The sequence below is a fragment of the Phyllostomus discolor genome, chromosome 2, assembly GCF_004126475.2.
Source record: "Phyllostomus discolor isolate MPI-MPIP mPhyDis1 chromosome 2, mPhyDis1.pri.v3, whole genome shotgun sequence".
Lineage (NCBI taxonomy): Eukaryota > Metazoa > Chordata > Mammalia > Chiroptera > Phyllostomidae > Phyllostomus > Phyllostomus discolor.
This window is the reverse complement of record NC_040904.2, coordinates 169,159,106-169,172,576: the sequence shown is the minus strand read 5'-3', so window position 1 is coordinate 169,172,576 and position 13,471 is coordinate 169,159,106. Positions and strand designations below refer to the sequence as shown.

At 43.5% G+C, this 13,471-nt stretch overlaps 1 protein-coding gene across 4 annotated transcripts in view; it reads right to left on the bottom strand.

The window, feature by feature from the left end:
* The window catches only part of SLC38A1 (solute carrier family 38 member 1), a 69,656-nt gene extending 57,092 nt beyond the window's left edge, over window positions 1-12,564 (bottom strand). For 2 of the 4 annotated variants that reach the window (XM_036019140.1, XM_036019141.1), the window contains exon 1: window positions 11,488-11,773. The gene's annotated coding sequence lies outside the window, so the exon portion shown is untranslated. Of the gene's footprint in view, window positions 1-11,487; window positions 11,782-11,851 lie in introns of those variants that run through there. The other 2 variants (XM_028532088.2, XM_028532089.2) reach the window with 2 other exon arrangements.
* Window positions 12,565-13,471: the final 907 nt, after the last annotated feature.

The window sequence follows — 13,471 nt, the reverse complement described above, 5'->3', positions numbered from 1 at the left end:
GGTAGCAGAATGGATAAGAAAACAAAACCCATATATATGCTGTCTACAAGAGACCCACCACCTCAGAACAAAGGATACACAACAACTAAAAGTAACAAGATGGGAAAAGATATTTCATGCTAATGGAAATTTTAAAAATGGGAGAGCAATACTTGTATCATATGAAATAGACTTGAAAACAAAGGCCATAACAAGAGACAGAGAAGGGCATTACTTAGTGCTGAAGGGATTAATCCAACAGGAGGGTATAATTCTTATAAACACTTATGCACTCAAAACAGGAGCACCTAAATACACAAAGCAAATATTGATGAATGTAATGGGAGACCAGTAGTAATACAGTCAAAGTAGGGGATTTTAATACATCACTGACATCAACAAATAACTCTTCCTGATAGAAAATCAACAGAGACCACAACCTTAAATGACACACTACATCAAAAAGGATTTAACTGGTATCTTCAGAACATTTAACCCCAAAGCAGCAGAATATAACTCTTTTCAAGTATACATGGGACATTTTCTATGTTAGACAACATATTAGGACACAAAACAAGTATCAATACATTTAAAAAGACTGAAATCATATCAAGCATCTTCTCTGACCACAATGCTATATAACTAGAAATCAATCACAAGAAAAAAACCTAAAAAACACATAAAGACATGGAGGATAAATAACGTGTTACTAAACAATAAATGGGTTAACAATGAGATCAAGGAAGAAATCAAAAGATACATTGAAACAAATGAAAATGAGAACAGAAGAACTCCAAGTTTATGAGACACAGCAAAAGCAGTCCTAAGAGGGAAATTCATAGCATTATAGGCCCACCTCAAGAAATAAGAAAAATCTCAAATAAACAATCTAACTTTACACTTAAAGGATCTAGAGGAAGAACAACAAAGTCCAAAATGAGAAAAGGAAATAATGGAAATCAGAACACAAATAAATGAAAGTCTAAAAAAAATATAAAAGATCAATGAAATCAAGTGCTGGTTCTTTGAAAAGATAAAGAAATCTGACAAGCCTTTAACCAGACCCAATAGGAAAAAAAAAAAAAAGAGAGAGAGAGAGAGAGAGAGAGAGGACCCAAACAAACACAATCAGAAATAAAATAGAAAAAGTAACAACTAACTGCAGAAATACAAGGGGTTGTAAGAAAATATTATGAACAACTATGTGCCAACAAACTGGACAATATGTACGAAATGCATACAGTCCTAGAAACATACACTTTTCCAAAACTGAGTCAGGAAGAATTAGAGAATCTGAACAGACATATTATAACTAATGAAATTGAAGCAGTAATCAAAAAACTCCCAACAAAGGTCTAGGACTAAATGGCTTCACAGATAAATTTTATCAAACATTCAGAAAAGAACTAATACCTACTTTTCAAACCAGTCCAAAAAATTTAAGAGGAAGGAATGTAACAGGGTACAGCCAAGGGACGCCTCCAACCTCTGGCATAGTCATTTAACATATCTATAGCCTTTAACTGGTTGCATAAATATGTTAAATAGCTCTGGCCATGCCTTGAGCCAGGGGGATGGGAGTGATTTCAACCCAGGATATAACTGGGAAGCAACTCTCCCTGGTTACAATGCTTGTGTTAGAGCTTGGAGGTGACTGGCTCCACACCATGGGGCCACGCCTGCCCAGACTTACTATGGCAGCCCAGAAAAGCTGGACGAATACGGGAATGCTGACAGGTGTAACTGATTGTAGAAGGAGTCAGAAATGGGGGTGCAGAGGAAGATGGTGGGGGGATTTAAACCCAGGCAAGGCAACCATACCAGTGCGCAGGACCATGCTGCTTGAGCAGAGGAGTTGGGACCACGCAGCTGTGGCAGGAATTACTATGTGGTTTGGGCAGAGGTTGTGATCACGCGGCTTTGGGTTGCTCCCTTTTGCCACGTGGCCTAAGAAGGAGAGACTTGGCCTGGAAGAAAAGGGGTAAAAGGACTCTTGCTGGTGGGCCATGAGAAGGTGCAACATGGCTTTGGATTAACTGGAGACTGTGGCGGTGACACAGCTGATGGTGCTGGGAGTCTGAATCACGGACTTCCACTTCTTTTACTGAGTTACAGTAGCCTGGACTGGGCAAAGGGAAAAAAGAAGGACTATGTGCGTTTATGGGTATTCTAAAGAACTTTAGTATTTTAATGAAGATATTAAGTCATTACTCTAAGTCTGTATAACTTATAAATAAATAATTCTTTTCCTTTTCACCAGTCTCTGGCATTGAGAGACGTCTTTCCTCTGACGGCAGGCAAGACAACCCTAGTAAGTGGGGGGTGGGGGGTACTCCCAGAGAAAAAAGGGGGGCCTTTCGGTAATAGTGTATCGTTCACACCCCCAGGTCTGTTCTGTAACAGGAAGACTCCTGAGGTCATTTTACAAGGCTAGTATTATCCTAATTTCAAAACCAGATAAGGACACTATGAAGAAGGAAAATTATAGGCGAATATCCCTGATGAACATAGATGCTAAAATCCTCAACAAAATATTAGCAAACTGGATCCAACAATACATTAAAAAGATCATACACTGTGATCAAGTGGGCTTTATTCTGGGGATGCAAGATTGGTACAAATCAATAACCATGATACAGTCCTGGTCGGGTGGCTCAGTTGGTTGGAAGGTCATCCTACGCACCAAAAAGGTTGTGTGTTCGATCCCCAGCCAGGGCACATATAGGAGGAAACCAACTGATGTTTTTCCCTCATATCAATGTCTGTCTGGCTCTCTCCCTCCCCCCGTCTCATCCCTGCTCTAAAACCAATAAATATATCCTCAGGTGATGATTTAAAAAATAAAATATGTGATATTCCACATAAACAAAATGAAGGATAAAAATCACATGATCATCAATAAATACAGCAAAAGCACTTGATAAAATTCAGCACCCATTCATGATAAAAACTTTCAGCAAAGTGGGAATAAAGGGAACATACCTCAACATAAAAAGGGCCATATATGACAAACCCATAGCCAACATCATACTTGATGGGCAAAAACTACAAGTGTTGCCCTTAAGATCAGGGATGAGACAGGGATGTCCACTTTCAACACTCTTATTCAATGTATTACTGGAATTCCTAGCCACTGCAATCAGATAAGATAAATAAGAGGCATCCAAATTGGAAAGGAAGAAGTAAAACTCTCATTATCTGCAGATGACATGATACCGTATAGAGAGAATCCTAAAAATTCAACCCAAAACTACTAAAACTGACAAATGAATTCAGTAAAGTAGCAGGATACAAAACAAATATCTAGAAATCAGTTGCATTTTTATACACCAGTAATGAACTACCAAACCCCTTCACAATTGCTTCAAAAAGAATAAAATACCTAAGAAAAAATTTAACCAAAGATGTAAAAGACCTGTACTTGGAAAATTATAAGACACTGAAAAAAGAAATTGAAGACTATACAAATACATGGAAGCATATACTATGTTCATGTATAGGATAAATTAACATAATTAAAATGTCCATACTACCCAAAGCAATCTATAGATTCAATGCAATTCCTATCAAGATACAAATATTTCACAGGACTAGAACAAATATTCCAAAAAATGTATATGGAACCACAAATGATCCTGACTAGCAACAGCAATCTTGAGAAAGAAGAACAAATTTGGAGGAATCACACTACCTCATATCAACAAGGTCCTAGTAATCAAAACAGCAAGGTAATGGCATAAAAACAGACACACAGACCAATGGAACATAATAGAGAGCCCAGAAATAAACCTATACCTTTATAGTCAATTAATATTTGACAGAGGAAGCAAGCACATACAATGGGCTAAAGATAGTTTATTCAATAAATGGCATTGGGAAAATTGGACAGATAAGTACAAAAAATGAAATTAGACTACCTTTTACACCATACATAAGAATAAATTCAAAATAGATTAAAGACTTAAATGTAAGACTTGAAACCATAAAAAGTCCTAGAAGGAAACACAGGCAGTACAATCCTAGCCATTTCTCATGGCAGCATATTTTCAGATATGTCTTCTCGGACAAGGGAAACAAAAGAAAAAATAAATAGAACTACATCAAACCAAAAAGGTTTTGCATAGTAAAGGAAACCATCAACAAAATGAAAAAGACAATGTGCTAAATGACAGAACCTACTCACTAATGATACATCTGATAAGGGGTTAATATCTAAAATTTATAAAGAACTTACATGACTCAACTCCAAAAACAAAAATTGAAAATGGTCAAAGCACCTATGTAGACACTTCTCCAAAGAGGACATACAGATGGTTGATAGTCATATGAAAGATGCTCAAGGTCACTAATCATCAGAGAAATGCAAATTAGAACCACAATGAGATATAATCTCATACCTGTCAGAATGGCTATCATCAATAAATCAACAAACAACAAGTGCTGGCTGGAATGTGGAGTGAACAAAACACTTGTGCACTGTTGGTGGGAATGCCAGTTGGTTCAGCCACTGTGGAAAACAGTATGAGATTTCCTCAAAAAATTAAAATGGGAACTAACTGCCTAATGACCCAGTAATTCCAATTCAGTATATGTATCCAGAGAAAACCAAAACACTACTTCACAAGAATATATGAACCCTTATGTTCACTGTAAAGTCATTTTCAATAGCCAAGATTTGAAAGCAGTCCAAGTGCCCATCAGTAGATGAGTAGATAAAAAAGCTTTGATACCTTTACATAATGGAATACTACCTGGCCATAAAAAAAGGGAGGAAATCTTACCTTTTACAACAGTATGAGTGAACCTGGACAGTACTATGCCAAGGGAAGTTAGCCAGTCAGAGAAAGCCAAATAACATAATTTCACTTAAATGTGGAATATAATAAAATAAACAAAGAAAATAGAAACAGACTCATAGATCGAGCACAGATCAACAGCTGTTAGAAGGAAGGGGATTTGGGAGGCTGGGTATAAAAAAAAGTTTTTTTTAAGCAAAAACAAAACAAAACTCATAGACACAGACCACAGTATGTTAATTACCAGTAGGAAAAGGTGGGGTAGGGAGGTAGAAGAGGGTAAAAGGGGATCAATGGTGATGAAAGAAGACTTGACTTGGGGTGGTAACACACAATAAATACACAGATGATGCATTATAGAACTGTACACCTGAAACCTATTTTATTAACCAATGTTGCCCCAATAAATTCAATAAAAAATAAAAATAATATTAAAAGATTTTTTAAAAATAGAATAATAACCTCCCTTCCCAACACACAGCAGTTTCTAATTTAATTGACCTAGGTTGGGATCCAAGCGTGGATATTATAAATGATTTCCAGGGGATTCTAATCTGCATTAAGATCTACAGATTTAGACTGAGGGTTAAAAACAAATGCAGCCAGAGCCCAAATAGGAAAGATACATGAGCAAAGCAGACTGGGCATCAGGGCCTGGAGAACATGTGTCCCGTCTATTTCAATAGAAAAAAAGCCAGATCTTTTGATTTTTTTTTCAAGAAATGCCCGAAATACAGATTTTTAAATGAAATCCTGACATTTAAATGTTGACAACTAATTCCAAACAATTTTTAAAGAAACCACAGGTCACACAAAATACACTCACAGGCTTTGTTTCTACAGCTACCAGTTTGCAGCCTAAACAAAACCAGTTCAATGCAGCAAACTCAAGATTGTCCCTGTACTCTGTCCTGTGTCTCTCCCTCTCAGAGCCTCTCAGAGCCTCTTCCCCTGTACCATGGGCAAAGCCTATCCCTTTCCTTAGGCTTTCCATTGTTTCTTTCTTTTCCAATCTTCATCATTCCTAAGAGATGGAAACTGAGATCCCCACATTAAATCTTCATGTGGCCCTGGCTGGATCACTGGACCCGTTGCTATGCCTGGGGAAATTCAGGTTATAAATTGTAACCTGAGGCTGTGGCTCCGTGATGTCAACAACTGGTTAGTTTAGTTGAGTCAAGGGAAAAGTCATCATGATTTCACATTTGTAAGACTTTATCCAATAACATATGGAGGTCTTCATTTAATTTGATTTTGTCTGCTTTTAATTCTAAACCACTGCATATTAGAATTATCCCTGGTGTTATGGGGGTTTGTTTTGTTTATTTTATTTATTTATGTTTTTAATTTCCATCCCTGGCAAACTAAATATGAATCTCTGGAAATGGAGTCTAGGCATTCACAGCTTCTAAAAGACCCCAGGTAAGACCAATGTGAAGCCAGAGTTGAGAGTCTATAACCTAAACCCATCTTCTAAAGGTTAGCAGTGTGTTTATCCTCACATGATTATCATCGTTCATAGTTTCTTCCGCTTGTTCAAGGATTTTCTGAGTTCTGTTCTCATTATATCTTTACAACTCTGTAAGTTAGGCAGCTCAGACACTATTTTTAGCATTAGACCAGCGGCTTTCAACCCATGTGACCAAGAATTTTTAAAACATGTAATACCTGAGTATTTAGTGAGGGGCACTGACCTCTTTTTCCTTAGACTGTCAAATTAATAAATGATAACAGCCAACACAACAGCTGTTCAATGTGAATGCATCAAAATAATACCTACCTTTTTAGGTCAGGTTGGCAAAATATAAAATATATATTCTGGTGTGCCATAGAATTTTAGTAATTAGTTTATGTGTGCCATGAGATGAAAAAGGTTGAAAATGGCTGCATTAGACGGATGAGAAAATGAGGCATAAAAATGTTAAGTGGGTTGCCCGAGTGTACCCAGCTAGTTATTGGCAAAGACACATTGTGATTTTTCCACTGGAGGCAGAGTTCCTTGATTGCAACCCCAGGCCTGTGAAGTTTCTCCAGACCATAGCTCTTTCCTAATCACTAAGTTCCTCTGTCAGTGAGCAACTTAACACACAGGTGGTAACTAGAAAACCAATTAATACAATGTGATCAAATTTCAGAAACAAGTATAACAATGACTCAGTTTAGGGTCCCTGTTAAAAGGTGTGTTTTTTGAAGTCTACCATGTTGAGTGTGCTTACTTCCACACACATACTTCCCCCACCCCCACACCACACCACCTTTCACAGATGCATATTCTCCCAGAGACTGAAAAGATTCAGGTAGTTTCCATCAAGATATTATTTTCAGAAAAGTATTTTTAAATGATTACATAGTCATAGAATATCAGAGATAAGGGGAACTTTAGTGATCAACTTCCCCCACTCCCTATGGTACATGAGAAATCTGAAGTTCCGTTTATTGCAATATATATAGAATACTAACACCATGCCAAGCACTCCACATCCATTATTTTAATTAAATCTTCAGGACAACTCAATAAGATGGGTACCACTACTGCCGCCACCACCATCATCATTATTCCCATTAAACAAATGAAGAACAAACGAAAACCCCTGAGGTTTAGAAATGCTACACAACTTACTCAACCTCCCTAGGCTGATAAGTCAAGAGCTATTACAGTCATCCCTTGGTATCCTAGGAAGAATGGTTCCAGGGCCCATATGGATACTAAAATCCATGGAAGCTCACGCCCCTTATATATTGAGTTGGCCAAAGAGTCCTTTGCGTTTTTTCCCTACGATGTGTTTAGTTTTCTTTAACTTCATTCAAAATAAATTTGTTAGATTGTATTGTGACAGCTGTCATATCAGCATGCATTTTTTAAAAAACATAAAAATTGGTGAACCTTTGTGCAGCTATTTTAGTATTGAAGATGGGAAAAAATACACATTTTTTGGCGTATTATGCTACTATTTCAAGAAAGGTAAAAATGCAACTGAAACGTAAAAAAAAATTTGTGCAGTGCATGGAGAAGGTGCTGTGACTGATTGAATGTGTCAGAAGTGGTTTGTGAAGTTTCTTGGTACTATTGACATTGTAGCCAAATAATTCTTTGCTGTAGGGCTGTCTTATGCATCGGAAGATGTTTAGCAGCACCCCGGCATCTACTCACTAGAAGCCAATAATGGGAGATAGCTAACATACTCAAAATAATCAAATCAATAAAAATTATTGGTGAAAATGAAGAATGTCTTTTATTTTATGGAAAAAACGTAATGAACTTTTCGGCCGATCCAATATAATGGTTTAGTATTTGTATACACCTAAGCATATCTTCCCATATACTTTAAATCATCCTTAGATTACTTATAATACCTAAAACAATGTAAGTGGTATGTAAATAGGTGTTATATACTGTATTGTTTAGAAAATAATGACAAGGAAAAAAGCCTGTCCATGTTCAGCACAGATGCAACCATGGTAGGCCTAACTACATAGTACAGGTCAGCCACAACATAACATTCTTAAAAATATATTTTCTAATCTGTGGTTGGTTGAATCCAGGGATGCAGAACCCTCAGATTCTAAGGGCTGACTGTAGTTACATTTGACTGAAAGCCACCTTCCATCACCTGGTGTGACAATAGTGCAATCAGTAAAAGGTAAACAATTTTATGAAAATGCTAAGAGATAAACACTTTTCAAAGAGGTAAAAAATTGGCATTTGGGCTAGTCCTTCACAAATATGTAGAATTTCAGTAGGTATTCCAGTCTGGAATCAACACATACTAAGTCAGAAAAGTGATAGGGAGGGAAAAGGGTGAACTGGGACAAAGATGGAGAAAGGTGAGGAGTCACACTGTGGAGGGTTCTGAGTGCCTGGTTAAGGACTTTTTTTTATCCTCACCAGAGGGCATTTTTCCAGTGCTTTTAGAGACAGAGAATCATCCACGAGGAAGAGAAGCATCAATCCATCAAACAATTGTCTCTCATGCGACCGGACCTGGGACCAAACCAGCAACCTAGGTATTGTACCCTGATGGGGAATTGAACCCACAACCCTTAGGTCACAGAAAACACTCCAACTGAGCCACACCAGCCAAGGCCTGGTTAAGGAATTCATGCTGGGGAACCCACTGAAGGTTTTTAGAATCAAGTTCATTAAAAAATGCAAACTGATTTTCAGAAATATAGATCTCAAGGACGGGTCAAGATTGAAGGGAGCTTGGTATGGAGGAGACTAGCTAGAAAGCTGTTACACCTCATTAATTAGCTGCTTCACTCTTAACAATGAGTTGCACTTGCACCGTCCTCTCCTGAGCGCTGGTTTCCTGAGTGCTGGTTCCTTCAGTGTGCCTCCGTGTCTGTTTTAATGATTCTTGCATTCCACACCTACTTGAATTGCCATATCTAGGTCAGGTGACAGGGACCTGCATTTGGACAGTGGGACTGGGGACGAAAAGACAGCTTTGAGGGGCATTTTCAAGGGCCTGGTAACTGCTCAGAAGTGTGGAATGAGTAAGGGAGACGAAAAAGCAGAGTAGAAAACTAGTTATGTTTCAACTTAGGAGAAGGAACAAATAATGAGATGGAGAAAAGATGGTCAGCAACATAAAGAAGTGAGTGAGCTTAGCCAAGTTCTCAGTCGAATGGGCATTTCATTAAGCAGCTAATCTGCTGGACATTAGGGGGACAATAAAGAGTAAGATAGGTTTTGCTTTCAGGTATGTACCATCCAAAGTGAGGAAAAGACAAGACTTGCAATAGCCTGATGCCTGGCCTCCTAATCTCAGGACAAATGTCACCCTCTCACACAGACACTCCTAGAGTGCCTCAAGCACCCTCCCCCACCACACGACCCTGTTTTATTTCTTCATTGCACTACTTAATATCTGAAAATCTTTTATTATACATGCCTTTATTGCCTGTCTCCCATGAGCACAGAAGCAGGAAATGCATCTGGTTAGTTGCTGCCTGCAACAAAATAAGTCCCCAAGTAGGAAATATTTACTGAATATGTTAAACAAATGTAAAAACTGAATAGACCTCATGAAGGTTAAGACCTCCAACCAAACCAGGCAGGAATCCAGATGCTTAAGGTGACACCCTGAGAACTGGACTGAAGAGTAAAGCCATTCCAAGTTGGGGCTGACCCCAAATCTGGGGGACCCACAAGAGATCAGTGCCCCGACTTCACTATTTCCCACGGGTTTCAGGGGTCCCAAGCTTGCGGGAGATGTTTAACAATGAGGGCAGCCAGCCACCTAGATCAGGTTTTCTTTCCGTTGTCTTTCTGACGTCAGGAAAAGCACGAGTTGCTGCACAGTTTCTTCCATCAGAGTGACAAATTACAGCCTTGCGGAGCCCTGCAGTCTGCAAACCGTAGATTTAGTCTTCTCCTCCCCTTTATACTAAAACATTTTAAACCCACCTCAGAGATGTCAAATCCATAAGTACCATTTCCCAGTTCTGGAGTCTTTTTTACTACATACATCACCATGGATTCGTCTGACAAAGTACGTGATCCCAGCAGCAGTTAGGTTTTCACCGGGGTAATAATGAGATACAAACGGGGTCTGCGCCGCAGAGCGAGACACAAAGGACTTTCAATTTTAGCACCACCCTCCCCAACCCTAGACAGCCTGTGAAAGGCACCCGAAACGCCGTGACGCTGTTACCGCGAAATTTTTTGCCGCCATATGCACTTCCACCTTCTCTGACCACAGTTCTGCCTAAACAGGGGCGAAAGATTCCGCAAGGAAACAGCGTCTAGGCAGCGCTGTGTCGTGTGGGGGTCCCAGTGGGTGCTGAGGGGCCCGACACTCGGGGAAGGGAATGGGGTGGGGAGCTCTGGGAGACGCACACTAGGGCGCTGGAGTGTTCCCGACCTCCCACCGCGGCCAGTTTAAAGGCCTTTTGTGGCAACATTTTGGGGGGACGCGAGCGAGGTGCCAGGATGTGGGGAAGAGGTGGAGTGGAGGCCAGGGCAGTTCCAGCCCGGACCCCCGCGCAAAAGGTGGCTTTTGTTCCCCAGCTCCGGTGATCCCAGCTCCCAGAACAGCACTTCCCTCAGTCTCCCTTTCTTGATTTTGGAAACAACCTCTTTAGAGCGGGAAAGGACAGTGAGTCACAGCTAGCATCCTTTAGAAATCTCCCCCCGCATCCGGCATCCGCTTACTCCTCTCGCTTACGGAGACCAGGGTAGCAAACGTGCCCGGGTTTACTCGAGCTACGCGGCCAGTCATTGAGACCCAGCCGACCGCACTCACGCCCCGGGGGCATCACACGCTCTCCTCTGGGCCCTACGGACACAGGAAACTACCCCAAAAGCCCAGGATGCAAACTCTCCTCGGGTACGCAGTCCCGACCTCACGCTGGCAGAGCTCTGCCTGCAGACCCACGCGGTCCCCGACCCTTGTATATTTAACCGGAGCGGGTGCCACACGCTCCCACTATGAAAACAGAACCAAAAAGTAAGCCACAGCCGACGCGAAGGTGAAACGAGGGGCCTCTGCGCCTCCGGACGCTACCGCGTGCATTCGGAACAACAGGGGACCCGGACTTTTCCTTTTCCGAAAGGAGAATCCGAACGCGTGGGGCACAGCCGGGCACTCCTTCCTTTCAGGCCTGCCCCGATGACTTCTGCGTTCCCGCCGCCTCCACGCACATCTCCAGCATCCCTTCCTCCCGCCGCCGCTCCCTCAGCTCCCCCGAGTCAGGAAAAGCACCCTACCTCGGGCTATAAAGGAAAAAGTGTCAAAAGGAGAGAGCCGTCAAGGTGTCCGCCCTTCCAGATTTTCCCACTGGCCGTGAGATGTCCTTTGTGCCAGGGTCTGGCTGCCTCAGTCGGTAAAACGTGTCTTCAGTCTGCTGGGGCTGGGGGTGGGGGTGGGGGTGGGGGTGGAGGGGAGCTTGGTTTGGCGTGGCAGATTTCCCAGTAAGGCGAAGGGCGTAGGTTACGGGCGACCTTCAGGCAGAGTGGCGTGGCCGCCCCAGCCCGCGCTCCACTGTCTCTCCTCCTCCTTTCGGGGCGGATTGCATCAGAGTCACCCTCCTCTCCCCCCACCCACACTCTGCCCCGCCAACTTCGCACTTACTGCGACACGCTAGAGCGTTGAGGCTCTCGAATCCTGGTCTTTCTCCTACTGGGGGGGCGCGTCGCCCGTGCGCATCCATGGCTCGTGATAGTTTAACGGGAAAAGTCAAGCCATGCCTCCACGTCCCGAGCGCAGTCACCTCCTCCACCGCGCGTCCGCTCTTCAGCCAGAGCTGCGTGTCACGGAGCAGCGCCGTCACACGGTTTCTGCTGGCGGCCGCACCTGCTGCCTCCCTCTCGCCGCAAGCGGAGGATGCAGCAACCGCGGCTGGCGGAGACTGAACATCGGGGAAGGGGTGAGGGAGGGGTTGCGGGGTGTGCGTGTGCTCGGCACACGGACTGTGGCGGCGGGAGCGGAGGCTGCGCGGAGCCTGGACACCTGCCCCACGCCCTTCTGGGGTCCGGCAGCGAGCCCAGAACCCGGCTGCTGCGGCGGCTGGAGCCTTGGGGATGGAAGTGGTGCGACTAGGGGGGAGCAGGCGGAAGAAAGGGGGGCTGTTCCCTCACCGGGAGGCGCATTTTGGGGCACGCCGGTGTCCGGCCAGGCCGCGGGGGTGTTGCATTGTGGGAAGGGAGCCGAGCGAGGATGGCCGCGGGAGTGGCGGGCCCTGGCGCAGCTCCTGAAGGCGCTCACAGGGCCTGGACCTGCGGTCAGCGACGCAGCGGTGTGTCGTCCCCGGCGACAGCACCGAGGCCGCCAAGATTGGCGGGAAGGGGACCGAAGTGACGCGGGCATCCGGGCTCCACGACACCTTCGGAACAGCCTTTGTTTCTAGTCCGCAGTGGGAGGGGCCTCCCGTCTTCCGGAACCTGCAGCCGCAGTGCTCCTCCACCCTCCCCCGAGACCTGTGCTGTGGATCTTTGTTTTGGGGCCTGGGTGTAAATGGGCGCGAAGAACTTGCTGAGCCTGGAGCGCGCACCAGGCTGGGCGCGAAGAGGCCCGCGGGTCGGTGGCCTGGACGCCCCACGTGACTCCTTCCCGCAGGCTGGGCGCTCCGGGGTCGGCGGAGCCCGGGCGCTCCGAACCCGCGGGCGGTTGCGGACACGGGAGCCGGATGCTAAGGGCCGGACGACTGTTTCTCTCTTTTGCGTTTTCTTTGTTTCAGCCCTTTTTAATTGACTGGGCACTTCTTGCAGGGGATTTGCTTCTTTAAAATGGCGACAGGAAATCCCACCTGCGCGTCAGCCAATTAGACTGTCATTACCGCGCGAATTTGCAGGGTGGGAACTCGAGCTTTTCATTGACAGGAATGGTTCAGTCTTCATGTTCCATCAAAACAGGAAAGGGAAGATGAATCATAACTCAAATTAATCTACCTGGAGTGTTTCAAGCGGGCAGACTGAGTAGTCACTGTAATGGAGTGGCAATGGCTTTTTTTTTTTAACAACCACTGGAAAAACGAGAGGACAACCAAATTTCACAATTCTCCTGACTAAAATCCTTATTCCCGTCGAACGGCAGTAAATGCTCTTCTGTAGTTCAACAATGGCTTCCTGAGAACCCTATTTAGGAAGAATGCTCTTGAATAAACCTGAGAAACTGGTCAGGGCCAATAGAAGTGGGTAAAATGATGGGCGGCCTCAGACCTGCGATCAAATTCTGCTTCCGACAGTTATTGCT